This window comes from Triticum urartu, chromosome 5 (assembly GCF_003073215.2).
Source record: "Triticum urartu cultivar G1812 chromosome 5, Tu2.1, whole genome shotgun sequence".
NCBI lineage: Eukaryota > Viridiplantae > Streptophyta > Magnoliopsida > Poales > Poaceae > Triticum > Triticum urartu.
The window spans coordinates 84,707,299-84,715,039 of NC_053026.1; the positions used below are offsets into that span (position 1 = coordinate 84,707,299).

The 7,741-nt window shown below is 43.4% G+C and overlaps 1 pseudogene; it reads right to left on the reverse strand.

The window, feature by feature from the left end:
* Window positions 1-1,330: 1,330 nt before the first annotated feature.
* Window positions 1,331-7,233, reverse strand: LOC125508014 (annotated as a pseudogene).
* Between the last annotated feature and the right edge of the window lie 508 nt (window positions 7,234-7,741).

Below are 7,741 nucleotides of genomic sequence, written 5' to 3' on the forward strand. Positions count from 1 at the left end.
ACGGGGCGCCTCCCGTGCTCGGCTTCCTCAACAACCAGCCGGGGCCTCCCCTCTTCGTCCCCACCTCCGACGCCTTCGCCGCAGTCCCCTCCTCCACGATGTCCCACGACTCTTGGTGGGCCTTGGACTGCCGCCACGGCCTCGCCCTCCTCCAAAACAGGAACTCCGGCAATCTCCTCGTCTGGCACCTAATGTCCGGCGAGCAGCGCTGCTTGCCGCGGCCGCCGCCAGCGCTCGATGAGTACGATTGCGGACGCGGCTTCAACGCCGCGGTTCTCCGCGCGGCCGGCAACGAGGACCGTCTCGACTGCCCGTTCCTCGTGGCCATGACGTTCACCCACGGCGTCGATGCTGATCTGACCTCCGCCTGCGTCTACTCGTCTGAGACCGGCATCTGGGGAGACGTCATCTCCGTCTCCACGCTAGAGGAAGTTGTGTCGTACCCAACGACTCTGATTGGAAACACGCTCTACTGGCCAATGAGCGCCGGTTGCATCCTTGAACTTGATTTGGCTAAGCATAACTTGGATACAAGTGAGGTGCCAAACGATATTTGCTACTATGACGGCATTGTCCTCATGCCGGCCGAGGATGGAGGCCTTGGTCTTGCAGCGGTTGATGATCTCATTCTCCATGTCCATCTGTTCTCAAGGGTGACCACCATTGACGGCACGCCAGTCTGGACGCTTCACAGAGCCATTGATCTGAACAAGTTTTTTGCACCGAATGTGGTGCTGAGGTGTAAGACGGTTCCTGTGAGGACAATTGGTTTTGCTGAAGATGCTGATGTGGTTTTCATTTATGTGTATGATTGCGTCTACATGCTCCATCTCAAGTCTATGCAGTTTGATGAGGTGTCCGAGAAAGGAATCTATGGCAGCATTTTCCCGTACACCAGTTTCTACACCACGGTACTACCATGTCTTTTATCCTTTAGGAATGATGAAATGTAGTTGTATAAGTAGATGTCTTATTAACATACTCGTTATCCAAAGATGAACATTCATGTTATATATGCACTCTTCAAATTCTTGTTTTGCACATCCTGCCAATGCTTCTAATTAATTTCCCAACAGTACTAGTCTGCTCATTTCTGTTTTTTACAAGTGATTCATGCGTGCTAAGTGCTAACAGGTGAAAAATCTAGGTATGCACTGACGTTCTTCCCTATTAGAAGTGTTCCATACACACACACACACACACACACACATATATCATCCCGACCTAGATTATACCATGTGTTAAGTCATTATGAAGACCTGCATTCAACAGATACAAACAGGGATTCACAAACAAAAAGGTGGATGTGTAGTCACTTTTTCCTGCCCTCTAGAGAAAATGTATTTACACAAGAGCAATAGAGGTTGGGATACATACTAGCAGTGTCAAATAACAGAGTGACACTGAAAATCAACGAATTAGGTTGTCAATACAAAACTTCCAGCCCTACTTAGCAATACCACAGCTCAGCCTAGCACATGAGCCATACAGACCAATGTAGTAATCTGCTTGTTGGATGTGCATCAAAGGAATCTAAAAAAACTGATATCGTGATAAGAAATTTTCAGCAACCTTGTGAGTTATAAATACACAACACAATATTCAGGATAACAAGTTGGGCTGGTTGATTTCTGAGAGCTGACTCGTGACCTCGGATGACTTATTATAAGTTCTCAAGAATATTATCCCAAACCATCTGCTTTTTAGCCTCTGATTACCCATAGCTGTATGTTGAAGTAGTTTCTTTGAGGGCTGCAGTGCAGCTTGCTTTGTCCAGAAAAAAATCATCCGTTTCGATGAATATTGAAATAGAAGTTCTGTAGTCATTTTTGTATACATGGCTCCTCTTCTATCATATCTCGGTACTAGTTGCTTGTATTATTTGACGTCATGAGTTACACAATGCTGGATAAAGAAGGACCTGATATGCGTCCTGATCCATCTTGCATGAAAGAAGGTGACAGAAAGGCCCTAATCCTTGACATGAGCAAAGGACGCTTCCAATGATAAGCCCCCTATGAATCAACAAAAATCCCAGGTCATGAGCAGAGCATCTAGGGCAACGGCCAGTATGAATGCTAGGAGTATAAAGCATACATCAACTCAATTTGCCATTGTTAACTATACTAGGTGACATAAAAAAGAATGCATTGCGAAAAAGCAAGATATATATGATATAGACTACAGCCTGAAATGAAAAGTAGTGACAGAAGGAGTGGCCAGGAGATATCTACACATTTTATTTCTCTCATTATTATGGTAGGTGGATGGGTCAGTGTCATATAAGTTTTTGCCTTCAGAGGTCCATCGTGATATCTCAAATGATGAATTCTTTAAGTGCCAGAAAGGAAAACTAGTGAGAAAGAAAAGTACATATACCTTCCAAAATGACTGGCACGTACTGCGGTGCAAAATCTATGACAATGTATACCAGTTTCGACATACTCCCTCCGGTCCTTTTTACTCTGCATATAAGGATTGTCTGAAGTCAAACTTCATAAAGTTTGACCATATTTATATGAAAAAATATTAACATCTATAATGCTAAATTTATACAATATGAAAAGTAAAGTCATGACGCATCTAATGTTGTTGATTTCACATTCTAAATGTTTGTATTTTTTTCTATAAACTTGGTCAAAGTTTACGATGTTTGACTTTAGACAAATCTTATATGCGAACTAAAAAGGACCGAAGGGAGTACAAATCAACAGATTGTTGTGCATAACTGTTGCCTTCCATGTTGTGTTCCTCTCATCTTGTGAGATCAAAATCATGAAGAACATGTCCGCAGACCGCAGGCTTGCTAAACTTAACTTCATATGAACCCTGGTGGTGAATATGAAATAAATGACCTTTGAATAGTACCTCAAATCAATCTAATCATTGCAGATCTTCTGTTTTTTTTCAGGTTAACACTGCATCACCTTTCGGGCATATCTTCTGCCAATCCATCACTACACAAACTTAACCTGGGGGTTGCTGGTGAGCAGCTTAACTTCCTTATCTATAGCATACTTTGCAGACTTCATTGCAGGAGTACGGTTAATGCTGACTTCAATGTAGTTAAGACAGAAAAGGTGTTGGATGCCGAAACCTATACAACCATATGTAGAGTGTGCTTCATCTGCATCGAATGCAAGGAAAAGCTTTTGGAGCTTCGGCATAGCTCCTTCTTTAAATACCAATCCTGGTCCAAATATATTGTGGAAGCATAGATGCCTTAATGATTGGAATCCGTTGCAGCTGACCGAGAGTCCTTCTTTAGAGCATCTCCAACGGCCGCACAAAAATCTCGCACCCAATAATAGTTATAGCGCGCCACTTTAGCACTTTTAGTGCGCCGGGACCAATATTGCTTTAGCAGACGCCCAAAGACGCGCGCCCAAAAAACAGACAGTGCAAATTGTGAAGCGCGCCCAATCCGGAGCCCAAAATATGCTGCGCGCGATAACGTTTTTCAACGCGCGCCCAAAAACTTTTAGCGCTACAGCGTCTGCTGGAGCTGCTCGGCGCCCCAAAAAGCAAAATTTTAGTGCGCGGAGCTCTTTTTGGGCGCCTGTTGGAGATGCTCTTAGGAATTTCCTCTGCAGACGGACAAAGCACGCAAAGCGCATGCAAACCTTCGAGCATGTGCAAGTCTCTCCCATTCATTTGATCAACACCAAAATCTAAGTAGGTGAGTTCAGAGAGCAAGGGACTAATCCATTTCGGAAACAAGGGTAAATTGTCATCCCTATAACCTTGCAAAACAAACTTCTGGAGGAGACGCGGAGGAGAGCGCCATGGATCTGCAGAACACGTAGGAGGACCACAACCCATGTTGATGATATGTAGGGAGCGAAGGTTGTTTTCCCCAAGCTTACAAAGAGCTGTACTGATTTGCCCATCATCACAATAAGTATGCTCAAAATGTATTCCAAGCACTCTCAACTGTATCAAATTCTGCAGATCCTTCCCAAAGTTTATAGAGCTCTTGGAGCCATTGATCTCCCAAAGCTCTTGAAGAGCTTCCATGTTGCCAAATCCATCCGGCAATCTGAGTCGCTGACCAACCAGGTGTCTCAGCCGTTTTAGATGAACAATAGATTCTGGCAACTCTGTTATCCCACTTCCTCTTAGGTCAAGCGTTTGCAAATATTCTAGCTTCCTGATTTGGATTGGGAGGTTCTTAACATTTGTGTTCCGCAGACCCAAATATCTCAAATGAATTAAGCTTCCAATGTTTTTGAGGTGGTCCTCTTTCAAACCATTACAATCCTCTAAATATAGTACACGAAGAATCTGTAGGTCCAGAAGAGGGGGCATCCAGGTAATTCTACCGAACACATGAAGTGAACGGAGATGAGACATATTCTTGTTTTGCTGTGATACCTCGGCTGCATGTTCATTCTTTTTATGGATGTACAGCCTGCGAATCTTGTCACACTGAGATGGGATGTTCTGAGCATCTAATAGAGAAACAAAATTTTCTTCATTTGACCGAGTGACAATGAAGTCAAGTACTATATCATGGACTCGACCTGAAATTGCTTCACCATAAAATTTAAATTCCTGTTGAATCATATTCCTGTTGATGAGCTCGTTAAAATAACTCTCTCCTACTTCCTCCAAAGTATATCCATGCTTCGGAACAACAAACCCCTCGGCAATCCATCTCCATACCAAGCTATATTTGCCAATGATGTAATCTTCCGGGAACATGCTAAGGTACAATAAGCATGTCTTCAGAGGCTGGGTTAGATCACAATAGCTGAGAGACAGTATCTTATCTATCACTTCTAGCTCTTTATCTTTTTCTTTTCCATGTGCAGAACAAACAGAGTCTCTCACTCTCTCCCATTCTTCCCTGCTTACAGGTTTGCTAGCCAACAAGCTAGCTATATTTACTATGGCCAATGGTAAACCATCACATTTATGCAGTATATCATCCATAATCCCCTCCAGCTGACTAGGGCATTCAGCTGCAACAACGAAAGTCCTTTTCAGAAATAATATTTTGGAGTCATTGTTGCTAAGAGGTTTCATTGGATAAACAAAGCCTTCATTTGAAGTGCAACAAAATTCAGCTACTTTGTTGATGCGTGTCGTCGTAATTATTCTACTGCCATGGAAATTCTTCGGAAGAGCACATTGTATTTGTTCCCATGCCGATTTACTCCATATGTCATCAACGACAACAAGGTACCTGTAATGCCAGTTTATGTGTAAGATTAAAGCTACAAGGGATCACACAAGGAAATGACATGAGTTGTCAAATAAAAAGCACACAAATATTAAACTGTTTGACTGTATCATTCAAAACCATCTACAAAACCACCCTCAGAATCTGAATTGACTGATTTTGACATTTGAGGGCTGCAAATTAAACAGTCTTGAATTGAGATGTAGCTAATTTAGACATATCAACATTTGAGAAACCAAAAGTAGTTTTTTTTCTATTCATATGGTCTGTTATGTTCTGTTCTATAGAATCACACTGCTGCATCCTTTATCAATAAAGAGGCAAGCACTTAAATCTGGTTGATGCATTTTGACCTCTGGGCCAGAGTGTGATTAATGGTTAGGATACTCCTGATGCGAGGAATCCAACAGCTATAGAGGACTGTTCCCGCCTGGCTCAGGCCATTGCAGCCTTGCACGGTGACCCAGTGGTTGCCTGTCAGACTCCAAATTTCTCCCTGATGTAGCGCTTTGAGTCAATAAAAACTCCTACCAGGAAAAGTATATCGTTTGATCTAATGAAAAAAAAGAAAAAGTATATCCTCTAAACAATAATCCCCATAAAAAAGAGCAGGGGAGAATATATATAGAAATGGAGAAGAAACATGTTATTGCAAATTTGCTCCCTAAAGCCTTTCTGGGATTTGCATTTGCATCAGAATCATTTTTGTGATGATATATTACCTTTTTTTCTGTTGAGTTATGTTTTATAGTAAATGAAGACTACCAGTTAGTGCTTATTGGCCGTTGTTTCATTGAAGGGGGGCCTGCTCTTCTCATAAATACTGTGGTGGACTGGCAGTGCCATCTAATTTTGTACAGAAAATATCATACCATCATATCAATAGAGAGAATGTTACCATATCAATTTGTCCTTTTAAGTTTCTAATCTAGTTTATTTGTGGCAATTAAACCCATGAAATACAAAAAAAATTGTATAGATGAAATACTTTAGTTACTGTAGTAACACATGTGTACACCAATTTGAGCAGTTTACCTTCTGTTTTCAAGATGTGCTCTTAGCCTTTCGATAAGATGCCGCTCACTGCATGATCTTGTTGCCAGGTATTTGTCAGATTTTCTGTCATTGTTCTCAATTTCCGCTAGCAAATCCTTCAGGATGTTAACCATGATAGGCTTCCGCGATACAGAGACAAAAGCAGAACAGGAAAATCTGCCTTTAATTTTCTGGTACACCTGATTAGCAAGAGTAGTTTTGCCTGAACCTCCAGACCCAACAATAGAGACAACCCTGCGCTGCTTCACCGGATCATCTCTTGATCGATGAACCGACTGATTAATTCTTCGCTTGGACCCTCAACAGCCACAAGCTTCTCCGCCTCCACATAGAGTGCTGGCAAGCGGGGATCAATCTCCGTGTGCATAACACCAGGATTGCAGTCATCGATCTTGTACTTCAGATGCCGCTCGTATGTTCCGTTCACAAGGGCCTTGAGTTGCCGGATCTGATTGGCCAACTTATGGCGATATGTAAGTTTCTTCAGCTTCCGCATGCTCTTGCGGACGAGTCCCTTGATGCCGGCGACACTCCCGGGTGGTTCATGATCTACATGATGCATGAAAAGGTCGATGCAGTCCTCGATGTTATATGCCGCTTCCCGCACATCGTTCATCCAGGCGCTGACTTGCACGTCCGGATTCTCCATCATGGCATACTTCTCCAGGGTGATATTGATGGTAATCAGCTCTCTCCTGAGAGACTCCACCTTCTTCTTGACGCCCTTTGACCTTGGAAAACTCCTCCATGAGCTTGCTGAGCTTGCCGAGGAGTGGACCAATCACCCCGGTGAAAGCACTCACCATGATTTTCTCTCCAACCCCTGCCATCAACCCTCCTCCCCACTCCTCTCTATGTTTAGTGGCTGGATTGTGATGTGGTAGAGGAACTAAACTGTACCAGGGATATTGCAACACGATGTGAAGTTGTCCTGGAAAGTAGTCAATAGATCCTTTGCCTCTCCTTATGATACGGCAATCACACGTTTTTCGAAGCTTGGCCATCAAGATGTGCAGAAAGTCAATGCGTTGAAGTGGGGTAAGCCTTGGAAGGTACATCTAGTTTGATTAATCTTATCCCCACTACACCCGGGGCAAAATAAAGATATGCCAATCTACGTTATTAACTTCACTGAACCAGCTTCAATTGCATTCAGATTGGCTGAAACCCCACCCACTCACCCAACACCTGAACACCATGCCATGTCAGCAAATCCATCGCTATCAGCGCTCCCTAAACTGCAGCCCCTCTATACTTATAAGAGCATCTAGAGCTTCCTCTACAAGTGCTTATAGGGGCCGTTCCAATAAATTTACTAGGTTATGTGTGTTGCTGTAGCAATTATCATATAAATCCTCCCCTGTGCTTTGTCTGGCATATGTGCTGTCAGTGGCTAATATCTCTCCATTTCTCTCTCGCGTGCACAAGACACCAACGACAGCGCCGAGGCGGTGGTGCTGTGGCTGGCCGGCGGTGAGGCGGTGAGGCGGGCCCGGCGGT